This window comes from Bubalus kerabau, chromosome X (genome assembly GCF_029407905.1).
Source record: "Bubalus kerabau isolate K-KA32 ecotype Philippines breed swamp buffalo chromosome X, PCC_UOA_SB_1v2, whole genome shotgun sequence".
Lineage (NCBI taxonomy): Eukaryota > Metazoa > Chordata > Mammalia > Artiodactyla > Bovidae > Bubalus > Bubalus kerabau.
In genome coordinates, this window is record NC_073647.1 from 60,228,386 (window position 1) to 60,239,175 (window position 10,790).

Sequence of the window (10,790 nt, forward strand, 5' to 3'; positions counted from 1 at the left end):
AAATCTTGTGCTATACAGTAGGTTCTTATCCATTTGTAAATATAGCAGTGTGCACATGTCAATCATAAACTCCCTAACTATCCCTCTCCCTTACCCTTGCCCCCAGTAACCATAAGGTGCTCTCTAGGTCTGGGAATCTTTTTCTCTTTTGTAAATAAGTTCATTTGTATCATATTTTTAAGGTTCCGTGTACAAGAGCTATCATATGATATCTCTATATTTATTTTAAAATATAAAACAGTTCTTTATTGAGGGAGCTATAATTTAGGGTTAGTTAGGTCTCTCCCATGTGCAAAGCTTGTTTTAGCTTTATTGAGATATAATTGATATATAACTTTGTATAAGTTTAAGGTGCACAACCTGTTAATTTAATACACATATATTGCAAATGATTACCACCACAGTATCAGCGAATACTTCCATAATGTTGCATAATTACAATTTCATTTTTTGTGTGTGTGGTGAGAACATTTATGATCTACTCTCTTATACACTTTTTAAAAAAATTTAAATAATCAAATTATCCAAAAAAAGTATCAAGGATAGTACAGAGAACTATATTTTCCAAATTAAATTTTTTTGCTTCATGTGTACCCTCTATTCCTCCTCCCATTATCTATCTGTCTATCTAACACCTATCAATCATCCATCTTCTGCATTCACAGCCAGTTCAGTTTGGTTCAGTTGCTCAGTCATGTCTGACTTTGTGACCCCATGGACTGCAGCATACCAGGCCTCCCTGTCCTTCACCAACTCCTGGAGTTTACTCAAACTCATGTCCATTGAGTCAGTGATGCCATCCAACCATCTCATCCTCTGTCATCCCCTTCTCCTGCCTTCAATGTTTCCCAACATCAGGTTCTTTTCCAATAAGTCAGTTCTTCACATCAGGTGACCAATGTATTGGAGCTTCAGCTTCAGCATCAGTCCTTCCAATGAATATTCAGGATTGATTTCCTTTAGGATCAACTGGTTTGACCTCCTTGCAGTCCAAGGGACTCTCAAATGTCTTATCCAACACCACAGTTCAAAAGCATCAATTCTTTGGCACTCAGCTTTCTTCATGGTGCAACTCTCACATCCATACATGACTACTGGAAAAACCATAGCTTTGACTAGACAGACCTTTGTCGGCAAAGTAATGTCTCTGCCTTTTAATATGCTGTCCAAGTTTGTAATGGCTTTTCTTCCAAGGACCAAGCATCTTTTAATTTCATGGCTGCAATCACCATCTGCAGTGATTTTGGAGCCCAAGAAAATAAAATCTGTCACTGTTTCCATTGTTTCCCCATTTACCATGAAGTGATGGAACCAGATGCTATGACCTTAGTTTTTTGAATGTTGACAGAATAATACATAATTCTCAGTGTTTATCATCTCAGTTTGTCACGGTTTGAGGCATGCAATGACAATCTGTGATCTATTGATGATGCTAATTTTGGTCACCAGGTCAAGGTGTTGTCAGGTTTCTGCATTTTATGGTTACTAGCTTTTCCCTTGTAACTAATAATATATCTTTGTAATGATGCTTTGAAGTCATGCCATTACACTGTTCCTCATCAATCTCTCCCCTCCCCTCCACAGATTTCAAAACCACTGATAATTCTTGCCTGAATCAATCTTTATAATGGTGATTATGTGATGGTGATCCACGCCTTCAAGCACTACAACTTCCTTGACATTTATTAGTAAGCATTCTTTTCAAAGAAAGTACTTAATCACACTTCATAATATGTATTTATTGACCACATACCTCTTTATTATCACCATGAACTCATGGATTACTGTTTTTAAAAAAGTCAATAGGTTACATTACATCACCCTTCTTATTTATTTTGATGCTCCAATTGTCCTAAACTTCACCACTGTGAACCCCTTCAAGCTATATTTTGTATATGCCAAAATTATTATTTGAATATTTTCTTAACTTTCTAGCATAAGATATTCCAGTCTCATCTTGTGCTTTACCTACCTTATCCAAGCATCAGATACTTCTTCAAAGAGCTACATTTCTATTAGTGAGGACTTATGTTTGGAAAACAAGATCTGTGTGCTATGTGGCATATCATTACTTTTAGGTCCTTTCAGGTGACAGAGCAACCTCAGTCTACCCACACACCGTTCTTGCCTTTCTCTATTTTATAATTATATATTCTTTCTTCCATAGTAAAGACTCAAGCTTCCACTCCACAATAAAATACACATTTACATATTTGCTTAACCCTATAATATACTTAAAAAAAAACTTTCAGAATGTCAGTCTAAGATTTATCTATCTAATCTATCATCTATCTACCTATCAGAAGATTTTCAAGAGTTGTCTACATTCCATTTTTATCCTCTTCAATTGAAAGTATACAATCAAAGTACTATTGCAAGTGTTAGTTTTTTCCCCTTGTTTGAAATACAACTGTGTATATTTGTTCCTACTTGCATTAGTTTTAGGGATTTTTTTTTCCCTATTCTAGCTTATTTAATTTAATTCTTTGTACAAATAGATCATCACAATTATTACTTCTTCCCTGTTCTTTCCATACTGTCTAACCTCCACATACATTACTTGTAGGTAATTTGACATATTCTGACATATCCATCTGTTACCTTTTGAAGATATATGCATGCTTTCAATTTCACCTTTTTTCCTATAAAAGTAGCATATTATACACAAAGAAACTTTTAGCCTACTCTTTTATAAGATTTCTGTAAGCTATATTAGTGATGATAAACAGCATGACATAATTTTTATATTTATCTGTAGTATTCATTATAAGATGAGGTTAAGCACATTGTTTAACCGTTTATATTGGTACCTTTGATAATGTCAAAGGGAAGAGTGGAAAAGTTAGATCTAGGCAACATTTGTCCTTTGTTATTTAGAAAGAAGCAACCCCAAGTCCAAGGAGCAGCGGCTGCACAGGTGCAGGAAGGCTGAGAGGAGCTACTCCACGTTGAAGGTCAGGAGGGGCAGCCGTGAGAAGATACCCCTCATCCAAGGTAAGGAGCAGTGGCTGTGCTTTGCTGGAGCAGCCATGAAGAGATACCCAATGTCCGAGGTCAGAAAAACCCAAGTAAGACAATAGGTGTGGCGAGAGGGCATCAGAGGGCAGACACATTGAAACCATAATCACAGAAAACTAGCCAATGTGATCACATGGACAACAGCCTTGTCTAACTCAATGAAACTAAGCCATACCATGTGGTGCCACCCAATACAGACGGGTCATGGTGGAGAGGTCTGACAGAATGTGGTCCACTGGAGAAGGGAATGGCAAACCACTTCAGTATTTTTGCCTTGAGAAACCCATGAACAGTATGAAAAGGTAAAATGATAGGATACTTAAAGAGGAACTCCCTAGGTTGGTAGATGTCCGATATGCTACTGGAGATCAGTGGAGAAATAACTCCAGAAAGAATGAAGGGATGGAGCCAAAGCAAAAACAATACCCAGTTGTGGATGTGACTGGTGATAGAAGCAAGGTCCAATGCTGTAAAGAGCAATATTGCATAGGAACCTGGAATGTCAGGTCCATGAAGCAAGGCAAATTGGAAGTGGTCAAACAGGAGATGGCAAGAGTGAACATCAACATTCTAGGAATCAGCGAACTAAAATGGACTGGAATGGGTGAATTTAACTCAGATGACCATTATATCTACTACTGTGGGGAAGAATCCCTTAGAAGAAATGGAGTAGCCATCATGGTCAACAAAAGAGTTCGAAATGCAGTACTTGGATGCAATCTCAAAAACGACAGAATGATCTCTGTTCATTTCCAAGGCAAACCATTCAATATCACGGGGATCCAAGCCTATGCCCCAACCAGTAATGCTGAAGAAGCTGAAGTTGAACAGTTTTATGAAGACCGACAAGACCTATTAGAACTAACACCCAATAAAGACCCCATGGAAAAGAAATGCAAAAAAGCAAAATATCTGTCTGAGGAGGTCTTACAAATAGTTGTGAAAGGAAGAGAAACGAAAAGTAAAGGAGAAAAGGAAAGATATAAGCATCTGAATGCAGAGTTCCAAAGAATAGCAAGGAGAGATAAGAAGGTCTTCCTCAGCAATCAGTGCAAGAAATAGAGGAAAAGAACAGAATGGGAAAGACTAGAGATCTCTTCAAGAAAATTAGAGATACCAAGGGAACATTTCATGGAAAGATGGGCTCGATAAAGGACAGATATGGTATAGACTTAACAGAAGCAGAAAATATTAAGAAGAGGTGGCAAGAATACACAGAAGAACTGTACAAAAAGTATCTTCACGACCCAAATAATCACTATGCTGTGATTACTCACCTAGAACCAGACAACCTGGAATGTGAAGTCAAGTGGGCCTTAGGAAGCATCACTACGAACAAAGCTAGAGGAGGTGATGGAATTCCAGTTGAGCTATTTCAAATCCTGGAAGATGACCCTGTAAAAGTGCTGCACTCAATATGCCAGCAAATTTGGAAAACTCACCAGTGGCCACAGGACTGGAAAAGTTCAGTTTTCATTCCCATCCCAAAGAAAAGCAATGTCAAAGAATGCTCAAACTGCCACACAGTTGCACTCATCTCACACGCTAGTAAAGTAATGCTCAAAATTCTCCAAGCCAGGCTTCAACAATACATGACCTGTGAACTTCCAAATGTTCAAGCTGGCTTTAGAAAAGGCAGAGGAAGCAGAGATCAAATTTCCAACATCTGCTGGATCATCAAAAAAGCAAGAGAGTTCCAGAAAAACATCTATTTCTGCTTTATTGACTATGCCAAAGCCTTTGACTGTGTGGATCACAATAAACTGTGGGAAATGAAAGAGATGGAAATACCAGACCACCTAACCTGCCTCTTGAGAAATGTGTATGCAGGTCAGGAAGCAAAAGTTAGAACTGGACATGGAACAACAGACTGGTTCCAAATAGGAAAAGGAGTACGTCAAGGCTCTACATTGTCACAGTGCTTATTTAACTTATATGCAGAGTACATCATGAGAAACGCTGGACTGGAAGAAGCAAAAGCTGGAATCAAGATTTCTGGGAGAAATATCGATAACCTGAGATATGCAGATGATACCACCCTTATGGCAGAAGTTGAAGGGAAACTAAAAAGCCTCTAGAAGAAGGTGAAAGAGGAGAGTGAAAAACTTGGGTTAAAACTCAACATTCAGAAAACGAAGATCATGGCATCTGGTCCCATCACTTCATGGGAAATAGATGGGGAAACAATGGAAACAGTGTCAAAGTTTATTTTTTTGGGCTCCAAAATCACTGCAGGTGGTGACTGCAACCATGAAATTAAAAGACGCTTACTCCTTGGAAGAAAGGTTATGACCAACCTAGATAGCATATTGAAAAGCAGAGACATTACTTTACCAACAAAGGTCCATCTAGTCAAGGCTATGGTTTTTTCCAGTAGTCATGTATGGATGTGAGAGTTGGACCATAAAGAAAGCTGAGCACCAAAGAATTGATGCTTTTGAACTGTGGTGTTGGAGAAGACTCTTGAGATTCCCTTGGCCTACAAGGAGATCCAACCAGTCCATTCTGAAGGAGATCAGCCCTGGGATTTCTTTGGAAGGAATATGCTAAAGCTGAAACTCCAGTACTTTGGCCACCTCATGCGAAGAGTTGACTTATTGGAAAAGACTCTGATGCTGGGAGGGATTGGGGGCAGGAGGAGTAGGGGACAACAGAGGATGAGATGGCTGGATGGCATCACTGACTCGATGCACATGAGTCTGAGTGAACTCCGAGACTTGGTGATGGACAGGGAGGCCTGGCGTTCTACGATTCATGGGGTCGCAAAGAGTCGGACACGACTGAGTGACTGAACTGAACTCAACTGAACTGAATATTCCATTATGTATGTATATTTTTAGGCACTTTGATTGCTTCCATATTTTGGCTATTGTAAATAATGTTGAAATGGACATAAGAGTGCATATAACACTTTGACTTAGTGTTTTGTTTTCATTGACTAAATGCCCAGGAATGAAATTCTGAATCATATGGTAGTTCTGTTTTCAACTTTTGAGAAACCATCAGTCTTTTCTATAGTGTCTACAGCTATATACATTCTCACCAACAATGCATAAAAGTTCCCTTTTCTCCACATCCTCTCCAAGACTTTTTATTTGTTGTCTTTTTGGCAATAGCCATTTCTGATAGGCTGAGGTGCTATCTCATTGTGGTTTTGATTTGAATTTCCATAATGATTAGTATGTTGGACTTTAGTTATATTTTTGAAGACTCCCTAAGTACTTTTATTTTGCCTTCCTTTATGTCTCTATAGCTTTCACTGATGTACTGGAAATACTGTGTCCTTATTTTTTATGCTTACTATTAGTAGCAATTCTGCAAAAATGCTATTAACAGAGGTAAAAGGCCCAGGCTCCAGAATCAGACTACCTTGGTTTGAGTTCTCACTCTGCCACTCACATCTCTATGTCTCAGTTTTTTCATCTGTAAAATGAGGATGATCATAGCACATACTGTAAAATCTTTAGAAGTGGACTTACCACATGTATGGCCATTTGTCAATTAACTTTTTATTATCTCCACTGTGATCAATGTGATCCATTGTGATCTCCACAATGAAGATCATAGGGTTTTGCTTTGCAAAGGAAATACGTTATTATATATACAATAGGATTTTTATTTTTAAAATAAAATTTAAATTTTTTATTCAAAAAACTTGCACTCTAATTATAGCTTTAATGTTTACTTGCTGTGTAACTATATGCTAATTTATTCATTTCTCAAGCATCACTCTCTTCATTTGTAAAATAAGGATCATAAGAGTATTGACCTCATGAGAGTGTTGTGAGGCTTAAATAGCACATTAGAAATAATTATAGACATTTACATGTTAAAAACTCAAAATTATAAAAATCTCTGTAATCAGACTTCCTAGGTTTATATCTGTGATGGTTATTTTTATATGTGAGTTTGGAGGGTGTTTTTGAATGACAGTAACATTTAAATAAGTGGGTTTTGAATAAGTACATCACCCTTCATAATGTGGATGGGCCTCATTTAATCAGTTGAAGGCTAGAATAGAGCAAATAAAAAGAAACCCTCCTTGAGCAAGAGAGAAACCTCCAGTAGTATGTCATTGGACTTCTTCTTCACCATTGACTCTCCTTACTCTCAAGCCTGCTGACCCACAATGCAGATTTGGCCTACCAGATATAATAATTATTATTTACCAATTCTTTATTATAAATCTTTATTAATAAGCACATCCTGTTGGATCTATTTCTCTAGATACCCTTTATGAACACAGTTACTCAACTTTGCAACTCACTACCTCTGTGGTCTAATACAATTTATTTGAGCCTCTTTTCTTCATATAGAAAATTGAAATAACAATGCCTAACTCACTTGATTGTTGCAAGAATAAACTGAGTTAAAGTCTATAAAGTGCCTTGTAGATAACTTGAGAACTACGATATGAATTTCATGGAGTACCTGAAAACAGGAGTTACTTTTTCTCCAAATGACAATGTAGATATTTTTAGTTCTTTATTTTAAGAATTAAATAGGCAAAATGCATTGATTGTCAGCATAAATTCTTCTGGAAAAGTAAGGTAGGTCCCAAAGATAAAAATTTGTTTTATGGGAAATTTTTCATTTTTTTCAGACTTGCAGGGACCCATCATGTGTGAACAATACAATCTTAATGAAACAATATTGCCTTAGGGAATTGAAGACATGAGAAAGCTATACCAAGATATACTACTTTTTGTTCTGACTTGTCTGGTCCCCTGATTCTGACAAGTTTCTGTATCTTAATTTTGTGTGTCACTGTTTTCTGAGTTGGCATTCTTTTAAAACTATGAAAATATCCTCAAGATACTTGTGTGGTTCATTTTTTAAAATTAATTTAGTTTGAGGCTAATTACTTTACCTTATTGCAGTGGTTTTTGCCATACATTGATATGAATAAGCCATGGGTTTATATGTGCTCCCCATCCTGAACCTCCCTCCCACCTTCCTCCCCATCCCATCCCTCTGGGTCATCCCAGTGCATCAACCCTGAGCACCCTGTCTCATGCATCAAACCTGGACTGGTGACATGTTTCATATATGATAATATACGTGTTTCAATGCTATTCTCTCAGATCATCCCACCCTCGCCTTCTCCCACAGAGTCCAAAAGACTGTTTTATACATTTGTATCTCTTTTGTTGTCTCGCATATAGGGTTATCATTACCATCTTTCTAAATTCCATATACATGTGTTAGTATACTTGATTGGTGTTTTATGTTCTGGGTTATTTAACTCTGTATAATAGATTCCAGTTTTATCCACCTCATTAGAAATGATTCAAATGTATTCTTTATTAATGGCTGAGTAATATTCCACTGTGTATATGTACCACAGCTTTCTTATTCATTAGTGTGCTGATGGACATCCAGGTTGCTTCCATGTCCTGGCTATTATAAATAGTGCTGCAATAAATATTGGGGTACATGTGTCTCTTTCGATTCTGATTTCCTCGGTGTATATGCCCAGCAATGGGATCACTGGGTCATATGGCAGTTCTATTTCCAGTTTTTTTAAGGAATCTCCACACTGTTCTCCATAGTGGTTGTACTAGTTTGCATTCCCACCAACAGTGTAAGAGGGTTGCCTTTTCTCCCCACCCTCTCCAGCATTTATTCTTTGCAGATTTTTGGATAGCAACCCTTCTGACGGGTGTGAGATGGTACCTCATTGTGGTTTTGATTTGCATTTCTATGATAATGAGTGATATTGAGCATCTTTTCATGTGTTTGTTAGCCATCTGAATGTCTTCTTTGGAGAACTGTCTGTTTAGTTCTTAGGCCCATTTTTTCATTGGGTCTTTTATTTTTCTGGAGTTGAGGTTCAGGAGTTGCTTATATATTTTTGAGATTAATTCTTTGTCAGTTGCTTCGTTTGCTATTATTTTCTCCCATTCTGAAGGCTGTCTTTTCACTTTGCTTATAGTTTCCTTCGTTGTGCAATAGCTTTTAAGTTTAATTAGGTCCCATTTGTTTATTTTTGCTTTTATTTCCATTACTCTGGGAGTTGGGTCATAGAGGATCCTGCTGTGATTTATTTTGGAAAGTGCTTTGCCTGTATTTTCCTCTAGGAGTTTTATAGTTTCTCATGTTACATTTACATCTTTAATCCATTTTGACTTTATTTTTGTGTATGGTGTTAGAAAGTTTCCTAGTTTCATTTTTTTGACAAGTGATTGACCAGTTTTCCCAGCACCACTTGTTAAAGAGATTGTCTTTTCTCCATTGTATATCCTTGCCTCCTTTGTAAAAAATAAGGTGTCCATAGGTGCGTGGATTTCTCTCTGGGCTTTCTATTTTGTTCCATTGATCTATATTTCTGTCTTTGTGCCAGTACCATACTGTTTTGATGACTGTAGCTTTGTAGTAGAGCCTGAAGTCAGGCAGGTTGATTCCTCCTGTTCCATTCTTCTTTCTCAAGATTTCTTTGGCTATTCAAGGTTTTTTGTATTTCCATACAAATTGTTAAATTATCTGTTCTAGTTCTGTGAAAAATACCGTTGGTAGTTTGATAGGGATTTCATTGAATCTATAGATTACTTTGGGTAGCATATTCATTTTCACTATATTGATTCTTACAATCCATGAACATGGTATATGTCTCCACCTATTTGTGCTCTCTTTGATTTCTTTCATCAGTATTTTATAGTTTTCTATATATAGGTCTTTTGTTTCTTTAGGTAGATATATTCCTAAGTATTTTATTCTTTTCGTTGCACGGGTGAATGGAATTGTTTCCTTAATTTCTCTTTCCGTTTTCTCATTGTTAGTGTATAGGAATGTAAGGGATTTCTGTGTGTTACTTTTATATCCTACAACTTCACTATATTCTTTGATGATCTCTAGTAATATTCTGGTAGAGTCTTTAGGGTTTTCTATGTAGAGGATCATGTCATATGCAAACAGTGAGAGTTTAACTTCTTTTCCCATCTGTATTCCTTTTCTTTTTCTTGTCTGATTGCTGTGGCCCAAACTTCCAAAACTATGTTGAATAGTGTGTTGAGAGTGGGTACCCTTGCATTGTTCCTGACTTTAGGGGTCCTGCTTTCAATTTTCCACAATTGAGGATAATGTTTGCTCTGGGTTATCACTGATGAACATAGATGCAAACAGCCTTATCAAAATTCTAGCAAACAGAATCTAACAACATATTAAAATGATCACACATCATGACCAAGTGGGCTTTATCCTAGGAATGCAAGGATTCTTTAATATCTGCAAATCCATCAATGTAATACACCACATTAACAAATTGAAAGGTAAAAACCATATGGTTATCTCAATAGATGCAGAAAAGCCTTTGATAAAATTCAAGACCCATTTATGATCAAAAAAAAAAAAAAAAACTCTCCAGAAAGCAGGAATAGAAGGAACATACCTCAAAATAACAACAGCTATATATGGTGCTTGTTTATAACTTGGACTATCAGCATGAGTGAATTCTGGTTGCATTTCAACTGCTGTATTGCAGAACAGCCTCAGCCAAAAAGGCACCGGCGGATTGACTGAAGTATGATTGGAGAGCCCACAAACTTCTTGCACATATGGCTCATGTGGCAACTTGTTCAGTGGGATGAATTCTGTCAGTTCCATGCAGAACTATATATAGTCCAAGGGAGGCTATGGGGGGTGGCATGGCCACCAACGTGCAGATGCACCTGGTGGACATGAAGGCAGGATAGTCCCGGACTTTTCCTCAAACTGTGATGGCGTCTTGTTCATCCTGTTGTGATTGCTCCAGTGACATCTTACTGTTCTACTCT

General features: G+C 37.3%; 1 pseudogene; it reads left to right on the forward strand.

Annotated features, from left to right (window-relative positions):
- Positions 1 to 10,458: 10,458 nt before the first annotated feature.
- LOC129639867 (CDC42 small effector protein 2-like) lies at positions 10,459 to 10,709 on the forward strand (annotated as a pseudogene).
- Positions 10,710 to 10,790: the final 81 nt, after the last annotated feature.